The 21,744-nt window shown below is 44.1% G+C and overlaps 1 protein-coding gene across 6 annotated transcripts in view; it reads right to left on the bottom strand.

The window, feature by feature from the left end:
* GNG12 (G protein subunit gamma 12) overlaps positions 1 to 21,744 on the bottom strand; it is a 140,240-nt gene that overhangs the window by 69,166 nt on the left and 49,330 nt on the right. For all 6 annotated transcript variants that reach the window (XM_055585511.1, XM_055585515.1, XM_055585514.1 and 3 more), the window contains exon 2: positions 14,245 to 14,297. The gene's annotated coding sequence lies outside the window, so the exon portion shown is untranslated. The remainder of the gene's footprint in view (positions 1 to 14,244; positions 14,298 to 21,744) is intronic.

The raw sequence follows: 21,744 nt of genomic DNA, 5'->3' as shown, positions 1-21,744 counted from the left end.
ACTAACACTGCACTGCTGTCTCAATAGACTTAAATTATGGTTATAAAGAGTGCTGTTCCTCTCAGGACGGATCCAGAATGAATGTGTCTGTCTGTTCATCTGTTCCCTGTTTATGTGTTCCTTCACTCACTCAAGAAATCTTCAGAGTGCCTGCTCTGTGCCAATATTCTTCTACGTGCTGACATCTAGCTCTTGCAGGGAAAAAATAAATATGGTAACACATTATACAGGGCTGTGCAGTACCCCAGTATCAAGTGATGGGAAGCGGCACTCGTGGTGGAGCAGGCAGGAGCCTGGAGACAGACACAGACTGGTGAGCCTGCAGTCGGGACACAAAGGAGAAGGGGCGCCTCTGCACTTACACCCACGGCACTATCACTCTGATCCTCCAGCATCTGCAAAACCTGCTTTTTACTAAAAACACGAACCCCAGGTGGACCAAGTTCAAATACACATTTCTAAAGTCTGACCTTCTCCTTCCTGGTCAGCAGAGTCTGAACTTGAGAGGGCTGCCATTTGTGAGTAATAATGACAGCTTGAAAATGCCCTGAAATTAGAGGGAGCTTACAAACCACTCTGATGTTGCTCAGCCTGGCAATTATCTGAATATCAAGGAATCATTAATGAATCAGGCTGTCTTAATGTTAGATTAATGGCCAGTTTCAACAGTGGAAACAGGACAGATGGCCAGGAATAAAGAAAGGTAGGGGTGTGTGTGTGTGATGGCCAGGAATAAAGAAAGGTAGGTGTGTATGTGTGTGTGTGTGTGTGTGTGTGTGTGTGTGTGTGTGATGGCCAGGAATAAAGAAAGGTAGGTGTGTGTGTATGTAATGGCCAGGAATAAAGAAAGGTAGGTAGGTGTGTGTGTGTGTGTGTGTGATGGACAGGAATAAAGAAAGGTAGGTGTGTGTGCATGTGTGTGTGTGTGTGAGTTGGCCAGGAATAAAGAAAGGCAGGGGTGTGTGTGTGTGTTGGCCAGGAATAAAGAAAGGTAGGTAGGTGTGTGTGTGTGTGCGTGGGGGGTGTGTCTGTGTGTGTGATGGCCAGGAATAAAGGCAGGTGTGTGTGTGTGTGTGTTGGCCAGGAATAAAGAAAGGTAGGTAGGTGTGTGTGTGTGGGGGGAGGGGGGTGTGGGGGTGTGTGTGATGGCCAGGAATAAAGAAAGGGGTGTGTGTGTGTGTGCGCGCGCATGTGTGTGTGTGTGTGTGTGTTGGCCAGGAATAAAGAAAGGTAGGTAGGGAGGGGTGTGTGTGTGTGTGGGGGGGTGTGGGTGTGGGTGTGAGTTGGCCAGGAATAAAGAAAGGCAGGGGTGTGTGTGTGTGTGATGGCCAGGAATAAAGAAAGGTAGGTGTGTGTATGTGTGTGTGTGTGTGAGTTTGCCAGGAATAAAGAAAGGTAGGTAGGTATGTGTGTGTGGGGGGGGGGGTGTGTGATGGCCAGGAATAAAGAAAGGTAGGTGTGTGTGTGTGTGTGTGTGTGTGAGAGTTGGCCAGGAATAAAGAAAGGTAGGTAGGTGTGTGTGGGGGGGGGGGGGCGGGAGGGGGGTGTGGGTGTGGGTGTGATGGCCAGGAATAAAGAAAGGTAGGTGTGTGTGTATGTGTGTGTGAGCTGGCCAGGAATAAAGAAAGGCAGGGGTGTGTGTGTGTGTTGGCCAGGAATAAAGAAAGGTAGGTAGGGGTGTGTGTGTGTGTGAGTTGGCCAGGAATAAAGAAAGGCAGGGGTGTGTGTGTGTGTGTGATCTCCCCTCAAATAACTGGGGTGGTGGCTGAAACCATGGGCAAGGAAAGAAAAGCATCCAGCTTGTGCTATGGGTGAGGCTGGGTCAGGAAGAAGTGCGGCTCCCAGGCCCATTCCCTCCTCTGGGCTTTGTCACAGTGAGTCAAACAGCAAGAAGCTAGAGAAATCTTCCAGCAATTAATTCTGGGGCAAATGTGTGTGTGTCTGTGTGTGTGAATGCATGCTCTATCATGTCCGACTCTGCAACCCCCATGGACTGTAGCCCATTAGGCTCCCTTGTCCACGGAATTTTCTAGGCAAGAATACTGGAGTGGGTTGCCATTCTCTATGCCAGGGGATCTTCCTGACCCAGGGATTCAATCCACATTTCTTGCATTTCTTGCATTGGCAGGGAGATTCTTTATCACTGCGCCACCTGGGAAAATATAATCCCCACCTCAACCACTAAGCAATTCCTATCTGGTGCTTAGGACAATTGATTTCCATTTACCTGGGGAAAAAACAAACAGATGATACCACCAAAATAATTTTTTTTCTTACATAAAACTTACATGAGGTAAAAAATTAGACACTATATATATATATATGTGATCAATAATCATTAAAAAACTCTATCAAATATTGAGAAAATTATAATAACCTATAAGGTATGCACACATTTTTTTCCTTCCAAATCTTCCTTTTGAGGAAAAACAGCCCAAGTAGGCAATTAATTTGATGTATGAGTAAACAGTTTCTTACAATGCCAGGCCTTCAAATCTTAAGTGCATCTAAGGGTTTCTGAGAGCAGAGAAAGGAAAAAAAAAAGACAACTATTAAAAGCATTATTAATATAAGCACTATGGTTGTCTCCTCCACTTGGGGGATGCAGATCCAGGACAATGGAGAGGATAAACACTCACCAGGGACACAAGCTACCACTTAGTGGACAAAGGACAGCAGATGAGATTTCAATTATGAAGGCTCTTATTACCGAAGCTACAATAGAAGCCTAATAATCAGGTCAGTTCTGGTAATTAAAAGCAGCTGAGTAATTTACAGAGGCCTGAGAAAGGTGACAGGATAAAATCATATTTCAACATAAAATGACATATATGGGAAGGTTTTTGTATTTCAGCCATTATCCTTCTAAGTCTGTTCTGCGTTTTACCTCTAAGAATATATAAAAAGGTGCAGGAAACAGTGAAATAACTGTCACCAGTTAGCCCAACTGTGACTTTCTGGCAACTGTAAGAAGTATAAATGAACTGAAGCAAATAATTAAACTACCAGGACTAAAGCAAAAGATAGTAATGTGGGCAGCAGTGAGCTGGAGTTTGCAAGTCAAGATCACTAATAGATATCCAGTTAGTGGTTGAAATTCATATTTTCTGGTTGGTGTTAGGTCTCTGTCACAATCTCAAGGAGTAAGAGAAGCCCACAGACTGGTAAGGATTTGCCATAACCAGCACCGGTGGCAGAGTTTAGGCAAAAAATGGCCACTGCAGTTTAATAGGTATAACCCTCAAACCTAGTGGCATTTTAACCATTTTACTTTCTAGAGATATTAAAAAAAAAAATCTAACCGAAGCTTAGAATAACTGTTTCAAGACAAAAAACCCATTCCCCAAACCTTAGAGACCCAGCCCCTTTCAGTGTCCTAACTTATCACAGGCTGACCATTTCTTTCCAGATCATCAGCCATAGCAATGTGCATGATGGCTCCTTTTATACAGTTATCTATTTATCCACCAGGGGGCGAAGTTGGCCACTATTTGACTGAAAGAGAACATTATTTTCAAATTTGGATATCCTTTTGCATAGTGGTAGAAAGATTTTCACATACAAAAAGGGCCTTTCCCCTCCTCTCTCTTCTTCCCAGTACATTTAGTCCTGACTGATTAGCAAAGCACTCTAGCCCTTGTGCAGACTAAGAGGAATGGGACATGCACGATCACTGCTGAGAGTGACCTAGCACACATGGTTAGCACAGGCCTGTAGGCTGGCCGGCCCATTCTCCCAAAACTTGAGATCAGAGTTATGGTTTTGCCAAAGCTGAAACAGTTTCAAGGATATTCTCTCTTTTTCTTTTTAAAGGAGAATCTTCCACTAGGCTTAATTCAGTCAGCTGATGCTTCATGCAGGGCTGGCTCCCTCTTGCCTGGCTCCTTTCAGGGCCTTCCCAGCAATCACAAAGCCACAGGAGGGCCTGCCTTCCTGCAGGGATGGTGGGACCTTTCCACCCAGGGGAGGGTGTCTGGTAGCCAGGAAGAAGCCCAGACGGCAATCAGTGGCTGGGACTTCCTCCCCCTCAGTCACGGGGTTAGGAGCTCCCAGTGGGAACTCAGGTCTGGCTGGGTCTAGCCACAGCAGAGGACACACAGGGGAAAAGCCTGCTCCTGCTTGCTTGCTAAATTGCTTCAGTTGTGTCTGACTCTTTGTGACTCTGTGGACGGGAGCCCAGAGGCTCCTCTGTCCATGGGATTCTCCAGGCAAGAATATTGGAGGGAGTTGCCATTTCCTTCTTCAGGGGATCTTCCAGACCCAGGGATCGAACCTACATCTCTGGTGTCCCCTGCATTGATATGCAGGTTCTTTACCACTAGGGCCACCTGGGACGCCTGTTCCTGAAGGAGAAGCAAACTGGAATTTCAGCATCGTGGTGAAGGCGAAACTGGGCGCAGGGAAAGACCCAGAGTGTGTGCTAGTTCTCCCAGGTCTGGGGACAGACCCAGTTTTTAGTGAATCCTGAGTCTTATACAATTTGGGAACCTCTTTAAGAAAAGAATGTAAAATTAGGAACAGCTAATGTGCTATAGGACATCAGAAGGGGTACTTGCAGTGAGAGATCCTTAGGCTTAAGCTTCATAATGCCAGAAGCTCCATCATGGGCCCTGCAAGTTGAGGATATGCGGGCAGGGGGTTTCCAGGAGCCTTGTCCACAGAATGGCAATGGGAGATTTCTCTAAGGCCACATGGCTCAGCCCCTGCCTCAGGGAGTGGGTTACGGAGCTGGGCAAGGAAGAGGGCCAAGAGGTTCGGTTCTGCTCTCCGTTTATCCTGCCTGAGATGCTCCATAAACACTTGTTGACCCACCCACCCAAGTGGCCCCACTGCTTGGTCCCCTACCCATTCCCCCCCTTTCTCTTGAGCTTCCCAGCCACATTTCAACTTTCCACATCAGGGAGGATCATGGTATTGAACTGTCTGATCAGTGAAGATCAGACAGGAAGATCACTGATCGCTGAACTGTCTGCAAGGGCGAGTAACTCAGACCCAACCTATGAGCAGGTGTCCTGTTCACCTGGATGATTCCTTCATCGAAGGTATCCAAGCATGAGTGACACAAACTTCAAAATCAGCCCAACAAATAGTGACGTCATCATTATTCCTTGCAAACCTGCTATTTGGTGCAGCAAGTGCACTGGTCAGTAAAAAGCAAGGAGACGGGAGCTCTGCCAGCTCAGGACTGCCCACTGCTCCAGGAGGGCCCCAGGGATTAGCTGCTCCATGGAGCGCAGGCATTGCCCTGTATCAGGAGCAAAGCTCCCCATCAGGGATCCCTGCTCCACTGAGGCCAGCTCTCCATTTTCCTGACAGAACCCTGACCCCCAGTTTGGGTCGTCTTGTTATATAGCTCAGGCCTTGTCATCCCCTCCATGTCCCCTTCCAAGTCCTCTTTGGGTGCCATGCAGGTGCCTACTATACGTCTTTATTGAAAGAGCACAAAATGATCTGAATTTACAGCGTTTAGTTAAATATAGCTATGTTTGTATATTTCCACAGGACTTGTAAAAATAATATGTAAACTTCTCCTAATCTAGTGACAAAATCACTTACCCAAGACTTAACAAGGAAAGGAGGTGAAGCCTAGAAAATTGGAAAGCTGCTTGGTTTAGTTACGTAGCTTGCTTTCATATATGCTACGCTTTGGTATTTATAAGGAAGCCAGAGACTAAATGTTCCTGTTCTTTTTTGAACAAAACAGTGAGAACAATTTCTTATATATAAAAGTGTCTTCGTGAAGCCATTTACCACAAGGAAAAAAGGGTTCTGCAAATTCTTATCTGTAAAATGGAGATAATGCAGGGATGGGGAAATGATGGCCACCATTTTTTGGGTGCTTACTATGTGTCAGGGCTGTGCTGGGCATTTCCTATAGATTACTTCACTTAATCCTCTCTATATTACTGTGGAGGATTATCCTCCATTTAGTAACGTCAAATTTAAGAAAAAGTGACTTGCCCAAGTATTGCTGGAGAACTGATACGTTTTTCAAGGTTTTAAATTTTTTTTAGAAATCATCACAATAGTCAAATGCTAACAATGGTAATATTGCATTTATTGAATATATACTATGTGGCAAGCCATCGTGCTGAACTCATTTCATGCATTGGTTTCTTTAATACAGCTCTCTTGTAAGGCAACTGTAATTATCCTCACTTAACAGATAAGGAAACAGGCTCAAAAATGCTAAACCACTGTGCTCAAAGCATGTCAAGTGGCTGAGGAATGGTCTGAAATCTACTCTATCTGCTTATACTATGTTACTTCCTACTGTAAAATATATAAATAGAAAGCTTGCTTTAGGTGACAGCCTGTTAGCTAGCTATTTTACATATCTAGATTTTTTCGGTGGCCCAATATATATATTCTTTCAGGCCAAGAGAAGAAGATTAGATGAGCAGTGCTAGGCTAGATCAGCTGTGCCCTGAGTCTCTGTCTCCAGTGTTATCTGGGGCAGGAGAGGGGACCCAAGGGCAGTGGAGGAGGAGGCGAGGGGAGCTACAGCTCACCAGCTTTGTAGACAGCCATGAAAAGTAACACGAGGACGTTCACATCTGGATATGTAAGATTGAGACTGGCCAGGAAAACCAGTCCATCGTGGAAGAACCCAAAACGCATGTAATATTTTCTAAGGCTGACATCCCCAAAGTGACTTCCTTCCCTAAATTTAGCTGATCGAAGCGTTTTGCTAGCACCTGTCACTTGCTCATCTGAGATGCTGCCCTCACCACGGGGTGGAAATCTAAACACAGAGCGACCTGCCTGCTGTGGGATCCACCATCGCAGTGGCCCAAGTTGCTCATGATGAAGAAGGGCACCTGGAAGAGAGGCCCGTCCACAATGCTGGGGCTGGACAAGGTAGACCACCAGCTGAGTCCAAAGGACGCTTAAACATAAGAGAAAAACTGCAAAAAAAAGAAGTGGGGAGGGGTGTTTGGGAGGGAAGTAGGGCACATTCTGCAAGGCTTGTATGTGGAGAGTTCATAAACTGTGGATGGGCCCCGATCAAGATGCCCCCATGAAGCCCAACAGATCAGCTCTCAGATCAGCAGAAAGGATACGAGGGTCATGAGCATGAGGCATGATGCTTGAGCAGAGTTTCCCAATACTCGCTTTCTGCTGGGGTTAAGTGCACCTTGGTGTGACGGCACGGAAAAAAGACCCAGAGACGAGCTCAGTGGCTTCCCGGTGGTCTTAGAGAATGGAGTGCGGGTGCAAGCCTGGCTGTCCCTCGAATCCCTGAGCCCAGGCAGATTTTCTCAGATGAGCCTCATGCACACAGTTTCGATCCCATTAGAGAGAATGTTATGGGGACCCAGGCTCAGCTTCATGGGAGCAGCATCTTTCCAACAACTCCAAGCATCTGAAAGTCAGAATGGGATGCTTGTGAGGGAGGGAAGTGGGAGGTTCCCATGCCCGGACAGCTTTCAAGCACAGGTTGAAGGACAGCTTTTAGGGCTGTTGCAGAAGAGTTCCCTGAACTGGGCCAACAGTTAATATAATAAGATGCTCAAGTGGAAGTTTCCACTGAGGCAACACAATTCAACAGATGGGAAATTCCAAAGCCAGGAGCCAGACCATTACATGGAAATTTCTAAGAAGTTGACCTAGCTGGCTCAAAGGTCCACAAGGAGGATATAAACAGGTTCAGGACAGTGGAAAGTGATGGGAGGATTTTGTGGGGCTGATTCCTTGCTAATGCTCTGTTCCCACCCTCCCTGAGGTGGGTGGGGTGGTAGGCGTACACTTTTCATCTGAAATCTGGAGACAAGAGCTTCAAAGGCAACACGTGGAGGGCTTGATACGTGTCTCCTTGGGTTTGGGGACTGGTATGTGACACCCACCTGAGGAACCACAGTGTGGGAGGGGGCTGAAGAGACACAAGGTGACAGAGGAGAAGAAAGTGACTGCTCGCCCCCTCCCCTGATGGGAGGTTAAAGGGTACCAGGAATGTCAGCCTTGCTCTCCTTGAAACAGATTCCACCCACCAAGGCTTCACACTGAGGGTGAGTGAAGCCCAAAGAGAGAGTCTGAATGGGAAGCAGAAGGTGCTGAGGACGGTAGCAGACAGCAGGAGAGGCATTGCCTGAGTCCTGGGAGATCCAGATGGAGGGCGCTGGCAGGGGAGTCCTGCAGGGAGCCCCAAGGGCTGCCTCGGAAGCAGCCAGAAGAGTGAGAGAGCCCATTCACCCACCAGCCAGGCTCAGAGAACCCAGCACCAGGCCTGACAACAGTGGTCAGGTAAGAACTTTCCCCTCTCTCTGCCTCACCCGGGCAGGCCTGAGTGATGGGCAAGATTGAGGAAGTCTTCTCTTGGAGTGAAAAGTGACCATACATAGACTAAAGTGAGCATTTCCAATTTCCAAAAAGGATGGGTACTTACGTGTGTGTACGTGAGTGCCTGTGTGTCAGTTAAAGAAACCATAGGACTTTCAATGGAAGGACTGATGCTGAAGCTGAAGCTCCAATACTGTGGCCACCTGATGCAAAGAACTGACTCACTGGAAAAGACCCTGATGTTGGGAAAGACTGAGGGCAAGAGGAGTATGGGGCAACAGAGGATGAGATGGTTGGATGGCACCACTGACTCAATAGATGTGAGTCTGAGCAAGCTCTGGGAGTTGGTGATGGACAGGGAAGCCTGGTGTGCTGCAGTCCATGGGGCTGCAAAAAGTCAGACATGAATTAAGGACTGAACGTAGGACTCTTTGTTACCTAAGAGTAACCAGACACATCACAGGCCTGATGAAGTTCTCATCAGGAAACAGAAACATATCCTAGTGAATAAACTTTAAAGGCACAGTGAGAGACAAGAATAAAGCCATGTCTTAATTACGTTTCACAAGCTGTGTTGTGAACCTCTGCATCGCTACCTGTGTGCCAGGCACTGGGACGAGGATTTTATAGATGTGACCTCATCCAGGCCCCCAACAGAGCCATGGGGAAGGCATTATCACCCCCTTTGACAGAAAAGGAAACTGTGGCTCAGAGAGGTGAGGCAACTTTCCCAGAGTCACACAGGTAGGTGAGCAGAGTAGTAGCTTGGACTCAACCTCAGGTCTCACATGGAACCCTGGACTCTGTGCTCCCAGATGAATGGTTCTCAGCAGCCAGTGGTTACTGAAACATGACAGGGTCAAGGGACCTTCCCATCCTTTACTCTCAGGAGTCCCTGAGCTAGAAAAATAGAAAGCTGAGTTTGAAAACCACTGAACTGCATGATTTCAGCAATCTCCTCCAAATCTGGGATTCTATCATCTGTGGGTACGGCATGGAGAGAGGTGGACCCCCACAAGAAGACATGGAGAAGAGGGAAAAATCCAGAGACAGCCAGAAGGAGCTGGTTCCAGCAGGTGGTACCATAACACACCCGAGGCTCACAGAATTACAGTCACATGCATAAATGCATAGTTCAGAAAATGCACATAAAGCACTTAGCATGGGGTGAGCACCAGAATAAGTATTAGGTAAGTGGCAACTACGACTGTGATAAGTTTACATACATTCCTAAAAACCTCAACGTGCAATTTGATGCAACATACTCAGCCACTGACATCACCGTGTCTGCTCCATAAGGAGCTGTGTTTATCATGGATGCTAAACTCTACTAGTTTAGCCAAGAAAAGAAATGAACACATAGGATTAAGCTAGCCAAATCTAAAACAATTCAAGTAAGTCTGAAGTACTGGCTCTTAAGCAGTAGGGAGCTGGGGAGTCCCATACAAAAAATGAAGGAAGCATGATCCTTTTCTCCAGTTTAAAAAAAAAATACCACACACCACTTTGCAAATAATTACAGAAGCCCATTCACTGATTCATTCAATAGATTACAGATCCACTGAAGCCCATTGTCTTTAGGTTAATAATCTAGATCTGGGGGACGCAACATGAGGTCCGCAGGCCAAAAGCTGCCTACCTGACCCCACAGTGGGGTCATCCACCCTCCTCCTCTCCGTATGCTCATTGTTGTTAGTCTCCATCATGATACCAAACTTGGAATAGGTAGTCAATGTAACTGAAGCCAAATCTAATTTTTAAGCTTTCAAGTTTAATGGATCCCACATTAAGAATTTCTAAATCAGTACACACTGGAACCTAAAAAATTTATTTGCTTGGCATGCTCTTTCATTCTTCTGGAAACAAACAAAAAAAAAATCCTCATTCCTTGTTTTTTCCTAAGGACCCTACTTCATGTGATTCTGGTGGGATTCATCCTTTCTTGGGGAACACATGAACAAGCCCTGGCCAAAGAGATGCTGCTTACTGTCTACTGCCTACTCCTGGGATTGAAGCAAGGAATCCAAACAGGGCCAAACCTCTTTGGTAATAGTAATAGAACAAAGGCAAAAGAGGCACTCTATTTGCTGAGATCCACAGCTGTGAAGATGATGGAAATGCAATGCTAGTGTCTACCTCTGCAACGTACAGAGGGGCTCTTGCCTGAGAATGAAGCTCACTGAGGTAAGCAGAGCCAAGAGATGAAGAGAGTGAAGGATAACAGCCCGATAATTGTTTCTGAATCCATGCATACACCCATGCCCGAAGTCCATGCTAGTATGGACATTTTAGTCATCAAGTAGATGATACCAGTTTACATTGGATTTCTGTTCCTTGCAACCAAAATAACTCTAAGAAAACTGATCTAAAGAAAAACAAAGCCCAAAAGCAAATTCCCCTCTGTGGGCAGTCTTCATGAAATTTTGACCTCCTCTCTGACAAATTTTTTTCATCTTATACACATTACTCTCACATCATCCTCTGTTCCTGCTGGTTCATCTTACCAGTGCTGCCAACCAATCAGACCCATTGCTCTTGGAAAAATTTATTAAAGTTAAAGTTGGGAAGAGGAAAATTAGAAGTGGACAATATATAGCTCAGTTTATAGTTTGCTGCCATCCAACACATCCTTGGAGTCCACTAATCGTATTCCAATAAGCTTCTCAAACTGCCCTGGTTCCCCCCAAAGGTACAGAACACCCTGGTATCTAAGATGACATAGAGCCACGGGGCTCAAAATGGAAGGAGAGAGACACATGGAGCAAGGACGGTGGGCTGCACAGGTCACAGTGGACAGGGTCCATACAAATTCTGTGTATCAAAAAGCCACTCCGCAGACTGAGTCAGGGCATAGCATGATTTGGAGTTGGGAGAAATAACATTCACTGAGTACTTCCCAGGAAGTTGTTTATTATTCTTTCAGAACTGGGATGGTAAGGAGATTGCAACGCATGTGCCAAGTCTGGTCCGCAGCCAACTGTCCAGGCTCAGCATCAAGAAGTGTGACAGCCTCAGATGTGCATCACAGGGGAAGGAGTGGCGATGAATGTATGCACTTGTTTTCCAGTGGAAAATACTACCTTTTATACTTGGATGAAGCAAGGCCAGCAGAGAAATGCACACCCAGACTGAAAGCAAACTTCTTGGGCTGCACCTGGGTGTCAAGCCTGCAGGTCTACACCGAGGGTGGTCCTTATTAGTCATTCCTATAGGGATGCCATTTGCTACCTTCGGTGGCATCCACTTCATAAACACTGGGGGAAAATTCCTCCAAGTTTCAAAAGAATCACAATTAACCTTGCTTATTCTGAGTAACTAGCATGCTTTTATCCTCAAGCCACCAAGAACCCTTAACTGAGTATGCTTTCCTAGTACTGACTTATCAGAAGCTCAGAGGCAAGACCCTGGGGCCTGCTAGTGCATGTACAGGCTTTTCACTTAAGAACTGGGGGCCTAACCTTACCTCTGACTTCACCTTACTTTTCCTTCCCCACAAGTTTCCTCCCTTCCTTCTCTGTCTGGATCGTATTACATGTGTATTTAGACGTCACCTCAAAAATCTTTGAAAGAAGACAGCCACATATACTAGATCAACAGCAATCAAAATAATGTGTAACAAGTCGGATGGTGAATGGAGGACAATTTTACAAATGCTGCCTGTTCTGACAGCCAGAATGGGGAAGTTCCAAGGGAGCAGGGTGAGAAGGTGGTGGCCTTGGACCCGGAATAGCCCTGGCCAAATTGTCAGGTCAGCAAATGTCTCAGACAACCCCCGATTCTCCCGCCCTCCTGCAAAGCTCTCCCCATCCCCACTTCATTCTTCCTTGGGCAACTGGGTACCCTCTTACCCATTCCTACACATCCCATACCTTCTCTTTCATTAATACTGCTGGTTGCTCTCCCTTCCCCAACTTCTCCCACCAATCAAAGCAGCTGACACTTCTGTAGCACCTTGTACTTGACAATGATAAGTTGTCAATGGCTGACAGCAGCTTTAACACCTATTTCTCTCAGGAATGAAGAGGAAGAAATCAAAGGACTAAATCACTAATAGTGGAACAGGTTGCAATTATGATACCGATGCAGCTGAGTGAGATGATCTTCTTATAAATTTCAAATAATTCTATGTAAAGCAGTTAGCAAAGTGCCTAGCATACAGTCTGCATTTAATCAACAGTAGATGCTAACTGTGACTATTGCTACTGTAATTATTAATCTTTCTACCACTGGATATTCATTATCTATTCCTCAGTCACTACCATGATGACCCCCAGGAGGGAACTGCTCCTTTCAAAAACACTGGCGAGTCGCAGTTTCATAGTTGGTTAATGTATTTAAATTACATTTTATGATTGATAAAGCACTTGCACATACATCATTCTTTTTTATCTTCTGGACAATCCTCAAGTGAAATATTATTTCAACTGGTTGCTGTTGGAGAAATGGCAGACAGGCTAGTTTGGCGAGAAAAAAAAGCAATAGTGGGAGAGGACAGGGCCAGATAATGGAAGCAGGGAAACTAGAGAAGTCTAGACTGGTGTGGTGGATGACATGGAGGCAGCAACAGCTTCTGAGCAAAAGAGTAACATCCTGAGAGTTGAACTGGAGGATAACTAGTGTGGCGGTTCTATATCGTGAAGCAAGGATGGGAGTGGAAACCTGGTATCACAAGACCACCCAGGATCCTGGCAAACTGACCCAGATGCCAGATGGCAAATCACAAAGCCAGGGCGAGGGGATGGGCTATGAGATGGGAGCATGTCCTGAGCTCTCTCACCCTCCAGGTGATTTTCATTCCATCACAGATGTTTCCATAAATACTGTAGGGTGGACTATAAAAATGGCCACAAATCTTCCCCTCTCTGTCCTCCCTGCAATGTAATTCTGCAGCTCTTCTCACCAAGAGGTAGAATCTAGTCCTATACCTTTTGAATCTAGGATCGCCCCAGAGCTTGTTTTAGCCCACAGAATGTGGTAGAGGCAATGCAATGGCAGTTCTGAGCCTTGCCCTCGACACTTCTGTTGTCTCTCTTGGAACTCTGCCCAAAGGCCAGGCGCACAAGCTAGGGTAGCCTGCAGAGCACTGAGACACATGTCCTAGCCATTGTCATCCCTCCAGCCGATAGCCAGGTGACCCCCAGCCTGGCTGACCTGGACCTGCAGTTAACCAAAGACACATGCACGGTCCCAGTTGAAATCAAAAGAATCACACACCTAGGCCCACCTCAAATTGCCAACAGAATTATGGTACACACACACAAAAAGATTGCTATTTTGAGTCAGTAAATTTTGGCTTATATTTCCAGCAGTAAATTTGGGGGGAGGTTTGTTATGCAGCAAAAGCTAACTGAAATACACCGCAAATAACAGTAACACCACATATCAGGGAGAGGTGCCACATGAAGCCTCAGAAGCTTTTTTCACTTAAGTACATTACTTTCCTAGGTCTAAAGGAAGTTTTCTACCACTAGAGAACTGTTATCTCGTGACAATCACACTTAGGTTTAAGGAGAGAGGCGAGGAAAATATACAGCAATAAGAAAGCTAATAAGTTACAGCTATGAGCCCGTTTTCATTATAACACACTGCAAGGGACTGTCTGAATTCCTTGGCTGAAGTAAGACTTTGTTGTTTTGGATACTGTTCGAAACACGCAGACCATCAACAGGGGCCTGGAAATAGTTTCATTACAAAAAAAGTTTTTATTTTAATAGTATTTGGCATGTAATCATAGATCTTTTCCCTGACCATGTTCTTAGCAAAAGAACATGGATTGATCTTTTTTTTTTTTTTTTTAGGGCCAGAAACATTGTGAATCATTTTGGGGGGGGGGGGGAGGGGAACATGAATAAATAGACATCTAATCATAGTACCAGTAAGGATGCATTTAACTTAGAAGTGTGAATATCATTTCAAAAATAATGTCAAATGGTCACTTTGTTTTAAAAATGAAAGAGCACTTACCAGTAAGACTCTATGTGGCCCACCGTCACTAGGTTTTAGGTGATGGAATGAATCTGAAATAGAATGAAATGAGCATCCCGTAAGAAAATCACATTTGGAAAGGGTGTGCCTTCGATCCCAGTCACTGCCATCCTGGTGAGTATTTATTCTTTTAAAGATTAACAAAGCTTTTTCTGGCTCCTGATGGAATAGGGAGAGTTTTTCGCCTACATATTTCAACTTCCTCAACAGAGCGCATTCCCTCATCTCCTTCAGGGAGTTTGGAAAGTCTGAAGCCAGTATAACTATAAATGGTAGTGTTTTCATCCAAACCCCTCCAACTCGGCAGAAGCCTCCCTGGTTGTTGCTCGTGCCTTGGCCCTTCCACTCCTTTCTCCAGGGACCATGCCCTGACTTCTGTTATGGAACCAATGAAGAAACAGATGGTCCAGCATAACCTGAAGGCCAATGGGAGGGTACACAACACTTTCCAACAGAGGTCACCTGTTCTCAGATAATCACAACCTTTTCTTTTACTGATAATGGTGAGTCTAAAGCCCTGTTGTTCAACAGTACTATAACACAAGCCACACTGATAACTCTAAATTTTCTAGTGTGTGCACTATGTTGCTTGAGTCATTGTGACTCCATGGACTGTAACCCACCAGGCTCCTCTGTTCATGGAATTCTCTAGGCAAGAATACTGGAGTGGGTTGCCATTTCCTCCTCCAGGGGATCGTCCCAACCTGGGGATCAAACCCACATCTCTTACATCTACTGCATTGGCAGCAGGTTCTTTACCACTAGCGTCACCTAGGAAGCCCAAGTTCTTTCTAGTAGCCACATTAAAAAAGCAAAAATAAGGACAATTTTAATATTTATTTAACTGAATTTATTCAGAATATTATCAACATATATAAAATGTTGAATAATATAAATAATATAAAAAACGATTGAGATGATTTGCATTTTGTGTGTGTGTCATCCTAAATCTTCAAGACCCAGTGCATTTCAACTCAGGCTGGCAGCAGTCCAAGCAGTCAACAGTCACAGCAGCTAGTGGCTTCCATAGCAGACAGCACAGGTCCAGGCAATCTATGCTTGGCCTTCAGGTAGGTACTGGCAAGGCTCCAAAGTGACTGAAATGCACGGAGAGATTTTATTCATCTATTCTCCTGCTCTTAGGAATCCATCATTAATTACCCCATTCCAGAATGTCATTTAGCATAATTAATAACATAATAATAGCAGATACTGGGTTGCCCAAAACATTCATTAGGGTTTTCCATGCAATGCTATGGAAAAAGCTGAACGAGTTTATTGGCTAACCCAATACAGCACTTACTGTGTGTCCTTGGCAAGCTCCCTTGTTAGTTTAATGAACCCTCACGATAACTTCATGTTGTTCAGTTGCAAAGCCATATCTGACTCTTTGCAACCCCATGGACTACAGCATGCCAGGCTTCCCTGTCCTTCACTATCTCCTGGAACTGGCTCAAATTCATCCACCGAGTCAGTGATGCTATCCAATCATCTCATCCTCTGTCGCCCCCTTCTTCTCTTGCCTTCAATCTTTCCCAGCATCATGGTATTTTTTAATGAGGAAACTGAGGCAAGGAGAGGTTAATAAGATACTAAAAGAGCTGGGATTCTAATCTACTTAGCTGGCCTCCAGAGCCCATGCCTGTAGCCACTATACTCTCAAGTTAAATTTGAACGGCTCAAAATAAGATATTAATAATTACTTTCCGTTTTAATTATAACCATCAAGTGATCCAAGGCTGTTCCCATGACACATGGTCAGATAATAGCAGTGATGGCAGACGGAGGCGCTATGGGATGTGCTAGCAAGTTACATTTAAAATAATTTGGGCTGGGAATACAAAAACCACAGGCAAGCCTGGGGTCAAAAAGATTGCCTTGCATCCAGGGATCTGTTGGGATGATCAAGATGATGGTGCAGGGGGAGGGCAATGTGGGGTATCTGGAAAATTGTATCTTTGTGATTTTTCTGAGGGAAGAGTCAGTCTATCACTTTCATGCAATCCTCAAATGAGTCTGTAAGACAGACATCTCTGTGTCTGTCCTAACGGGGTAGGGGATAGAAAGAAACTAGGTGAACACACTATTTCACTTGATTAATCTGTGCCCTTCTCCAGGGGACCTCATTTTGTGAGGTCCCCTGGAGAAGAGAATGGCAAACCACTTCAGTATTCTTGCCTTGAGAACCCCATGAACAGTATGAAAAGGCAAAATGATAGGATACTGAAAGAGGAACTCCCCAGGTCAGTAGGTGCCCACTATGCTACTGGAGATCAGTGGAGAAATAACTCCAGAAAGAATGAAGAGACGGAGCCAAAGCAAAAACAATACCCAGCTGTGCATGTGACTGGTGATGGAAGCAAGGTCTGATGCTGTAAAGAGCAATATTGCATAGGAACCTGGAATGTTATGTCCATGAATTAAGGCAAATTGGAAGTGGTCAAACAGGAGATGGCAAGAGTGAATGTTGACACTTTAGGAATCAGCAAACTAAAATGGACTGGAACGGGTGAATTTAACTCAGATGATCATTGTATCTACTACTGTGGGCAAGAATCCCTTAGAAGAAATGGAGTAGCCATCATACTCAACAACAGGGTTTGGTACTTGGATGCAGTCTCAAAAATGACAGAATGATCTCTGTTCATTTCCAAGGCAAACCATTCAATATCAGTAATCCAAGTCTATGTCCCAACCAGTAATGCTGAAGAAGCTGAAGTTTAACTGTTCTATGAAGACCTACAAGATCTTCTATAAGTAACACCCAAAAAAGATGTCCTTTTCATGATAGGGAACTGGAATGCAAAAGTAGGAAGTCAGGAAACACCTAGAGTAACAGGCAAATTTGGCCTTGGAGTACAGAATGAAGAAGAGCAAAGGTTAATAGAGTTTTGCCAAGAGAACGCACTGGTCATAGCAAACACCCTTTTCCGGCAACACAGGAGAATACTCTACACATGGACATCACCAGATGGTCAACACTGAAATCAGACTGATTATATTCTTTGCAGCCAGAGATGGAGAAGCTCTATACAGTCAGCAAAAACTAGACCAGGATCTGACTGCAGCTCAGATCGTGAACTCCTTATTGCCAAATTCAGACTTAAATTGAAGAAAGTAGGGAAAACCACTAGACCATTCAGGTATGACCTAAATCAAATCCCTTATGATTATACAGTGGAAGTGAGAAATAGATTTAAGGGACTAGATCTGATAGACAGAGTGCCTGATGAACTATGGACGGAGGTTCATGACACTGTACAGGAGACAGGGATCAAGACCATCCCCAAGAAAAACAAATGCAAAAAAGCAAAATGGTTGTCTGAGGAGGCCTTACAAATAGCTGTGAAAAGAAGAGAATTGAAAGGCAAAGGAGAAAAGGAAAGATACACCCATTTGAATGCAGAGTTCCAAAGAACAGCAAGGAGAGATAAAGCCTTCCTCAGTGATCAGTACAAAGAAACAGAAGAAAATAACAGAATGGGAAAGACTAGAGATCTCTTGAAGAAAATTAGAGATACCAAGGGAACATTTCATGTAAAGATGGGCACAATGAAGGACAGAAATGGTATGGACCTAAGAGAAGCACAAGATATTAAGAAGAGGAGGCAAGAGTACACAGAAGAGATCTTCAGAAAAGATCTGAACAGATCTGAACAAAGATCTGAAAAGATCTGAACAGAAAGTACAGAAAAGATCTTCATGACGCAGGTAATCATGATGGTATGATCACTCACCTAGAGCCAGACATCCTGGAATGTGAAGTCAAGTGGGTCTTAGGAAGCATCACTACGAATAAGGAAAGTGGAGGTGATGGAATTCCAGTTGACCTTTTTCAAATCCTAAAAGATGATGCTGTGAAGGTGCTGCACTCAATATGCCAGCAAATTTGGAAAACTCAGCAGTGGCCACAGGACTGGGAAAGGTCAGTTTTCATTCCAATCCCAAAGAAAGGCCATGCCAAAGAATGTTCAAACTGCCACACAATTGCACTCTCCTCAGACACTAGTAAAGTAATGCTCAAAATTCTCCAAGCTAGGTTTCAACAGTACGTGAACTGTAAACTTCCAGATGTTCAAGCTGGTTTTGGAAAAGGCAGAAGAACTAAAGATCAAATTGCCAACATCTGCTGGATCATCGAAAAAGCAAGAGAGTCCCAGAAAAACATCTATTTCTGCTTTATTGACTATGCCAAAGCCTTTGACTGTGTGGATCACAATAAACTGTGGAAGATTCTAAAAGAGATGGGAATACCAGACTACCTGACCTGCCTCTTGAGAAACCTGTATGCAGGTCAGGAAGCAACAGTTAGAACTGGACATGGAACAACAGACTGGTTCCAAATAGGAAAAGGAGTACGTCAAGGCTGTATCTTGTCACTCTACTTATTTAACTTATATGCAGAGTACATCATGAGAAACGCTGGGCTGGAAGAAGCACAAGCTGGAATCAAGATTGTCGGGAGAAATATCAATAACCTCAGATATGCAGATGACACCACCCTTATGGCAGAAAGTGAAGAGGAACTAAAAAGCCTCTTGATGAAAGTGAAAGAAGAGAGTGAAAAAGTTGGCTTAAAGCTCAACATTCAGAAAACTAAGATCATGGCATCTGGCCCCATCACTTCATGGCAAATAGATGGGGAAACAGTAGGAACAGTGAGAGACTTTATTTTTTTGGGCTCCGAAATCACTGCAGATGGTGACCGCAGCCATGCAATTAAAAGACACTTGCTCCTTGGAAGAAAAGCTATGACCAATCTAAACAGCATATTAAAAAGCAGAGACATAACTTTGCCAACAAAGGTCTGTCTAGTCAAGGGTATGGTTTTTCCATTAGTCATGTATGGATGTGAGAGTTGGACTTTAAAGAAAGCTGAGCACCGAAGAATTGATGCTTTTGAACTGTGGTATTGGAGAAGACTCTTGAGAGTCCCTTGGACTGCGAGGAGATCCAACCAGTCCATCCTAAAGGAGATCAGTCCTGAGTGTTCATTGGAAGGACTGATGTTGAAGCTGAAACTCCAATACTTTGGCCACCTGATGCAAAGAACTGACTCATTTGAAAAGACCCTGTTGCTGGGGAAGATTGAAGTTGGGAGGAGAAGGGGATGGCAGAGGATGAGATGGTTGGATGGCATCACCGACTCAATGGAGATAAGTTTGGGTAAACTCCGGGAATTGGTGATGGACAGGGAGGCCTGGCATGCTGCAGTCCATGGGGTCACAAAGAGTCAGACACAACTGAGTGACTGAACTGAACTGAATTTTTGCCTCCTTCCATCCCCCCACCCCACACACAAAGAAATCATAAGTAGTGAGCAAAATCAGATCCACACACACAGAATCTTCACCATTGTACTACCAGGGAAGTCCCTCTGGTGGCCATCTTGTCCTTTACCCACACAAACCTATTTATAGGTCCCTAATAGCACCCCCCTCCCACTTCTCTGCATCTTTGCCAAAGACTGTGTTCTTTTTGTTAAGAATGTTCTTTCCCTGCAGTATCTGCCTGCCTTCAAGTCTCAGTTAAAAAAATCAAAACTTCTGGGGAGCCTGTGTGAACTCCCTTGGCTAGTGTAGGGACAACTTCTCTGCAGTAAAAGCAGTAAAGCATTATTCACTCAATTCAACCAATAATCATGTACCATTACTACAGATAATAATAAAAGCTGATCTTTACGGAGCTACATGCCAGGCACTATTTCAAGTGCTTTATCTGCTGCTTTAATCATCTGAGTGACCTCATGAAATGGGTTATTTTATTACCCCATTTAGCAGGTAAGCACACTGAGGCACAGAGGTCAAGTCAGTAGCCTAAGGTCACACAGTCACAAATGGCAGAGACAGACTGTGAACCCAGCCAGCTTGGTTCCTGAGCCTATATTCTTTTTTTTGAAGTATATTTGATTTCCAGTGTTGTGTTAGTTTCAGGTGTACAGCAAAATGATTCAGGTGTATATTCAAAATGATTCTTTATACATTTTATAAATGTATAAAGAATATAAACATATATATATGCATTTTAAAATACTTTTCCATTATAGGTTATTACAAGGTACTGAATATAGTTCTCTGTGCTATATAGTAGGTTCTTATTTATCTATTTTATATATCGTGGTACGTATCTGTTAATTCCAATCTCAATTTTTCCTCCCCACCATTTTCCCTTTGGTAACCGTAAGTCTGTTTTCTGATCCAGAGCCTGCATTCTTCAGGCTGCGCCACGCTTGCCTCTCATTATGTTCTCCTGCCTTCTACTCTCATTGCTCCTGTTCTTGTCTCTGTTAATCCAAGTGGCTCCTGTGTTTCAATTTTTCATTTACTGGCCTCTTTGCTACCTTGTTTGCAGAATCTCTGGAGGATGAGAATCTTCGTGTCCAACTCATCCTTGTCTTTCTAGGACCTTGCAAGGTGTTTGGTATACAGCAGATGCTCCATAAAGGCACACACACGAAAACACTGGCACAGCACTGGTAGGACAGGGGAGAAGGGCTACAAACTTGGGCATAAGAAAAGCACACAGGGAGAAAAGTCTCCAAATACACACTCGAATAAAGCAAGCTTTAACTTCATCTTTTAAATTTAGCCCGTACTAAGAGCATAGTCATTTCCTAGGCCTGTTTAATACCAGAGGGAACAGAAGCAACTCAGATCTTGGCTCACTTGACTATACTTCCAAGCTCATCAGTTTCATTTTACTTTTGCACATGGATTTAAGTAATAATATGCCCTTTAAAAAGCTTTGGCTGGCCATCATAAAGAAATGCCAGAAAAGGCATTTTCCTTTAAAAAAGACAATATTCAAGCAAAACAGGATACAAAACCCTATTTATTAAAGGTTTCCTTGGTTTCAAATAATTGGCTATAAGTATATTCCAAATATTTTTTTTTTTTAAAAACAACAGCCTTATGTTGAAAAACCTCTTTTTGCTGTTCAGACACAGCTGTGCCATTTTCTACCCTAGAATTTCATGATATGTTTCTTTCCATCAATATCTAAACTTTCCTTAGATGCATATAAAAGCCCTGTGGAAGGACTCTTTCCTCTTTCAATAACAATAGGAAAGACAAAAACTTCAAGATCTGGGACGTACATAGACTTCTAGAGAACAAAAGAACTTCTGGCTCACATCAGAGATTGCATCAGGACTTTGGCCCAGCCTATCCACTCAGAGATAAATATTAATACAATTAGCCATAATACCCACCCTTCCTACTTGCATCCAGAATGTAAAAGAAACCATCAACTTCCCATGAATATGGATGTCAGCATCCTCTTAGATATTAACAACCAAATTATAAATCTTCATTTTTGATTCTTGCTATCTCATCTCCTTCCACGATAAACAGTAATTTAATTATTCTTGAGTGCAAATTAAGGGCCAGGCACAGTTGTTGGTGCTAGAGATACAGCTGTGAATGAGTTAATAGGGTTCCTGACATAGGGGTCCTTATACTGCAGTCAGTCAGTCAGTCA

Source organism: Bubalus kerabau, chromosome 6 (genome assembly GCF_029407905.1).
Source record: "Bubalus kerabau isolate K-KA32 ecotype Philippines breed swamp buffalo chromosome 6, PCC_UOA_SB_1v2, whole genome shotgun sequence".
In the NCBI taxonomy this organism is placed as follows: domain Eukaryota; kingdom Metazoa; phylum Chordata; class Mammalia; order Artiodactyla; family Bovidae; genus Bubalus; species Bubalus kerabau.
Note: the sequence above shows the minus strand (reverse complement) of the source record. Positions and strands in the feature narration are given on the sequence as shown.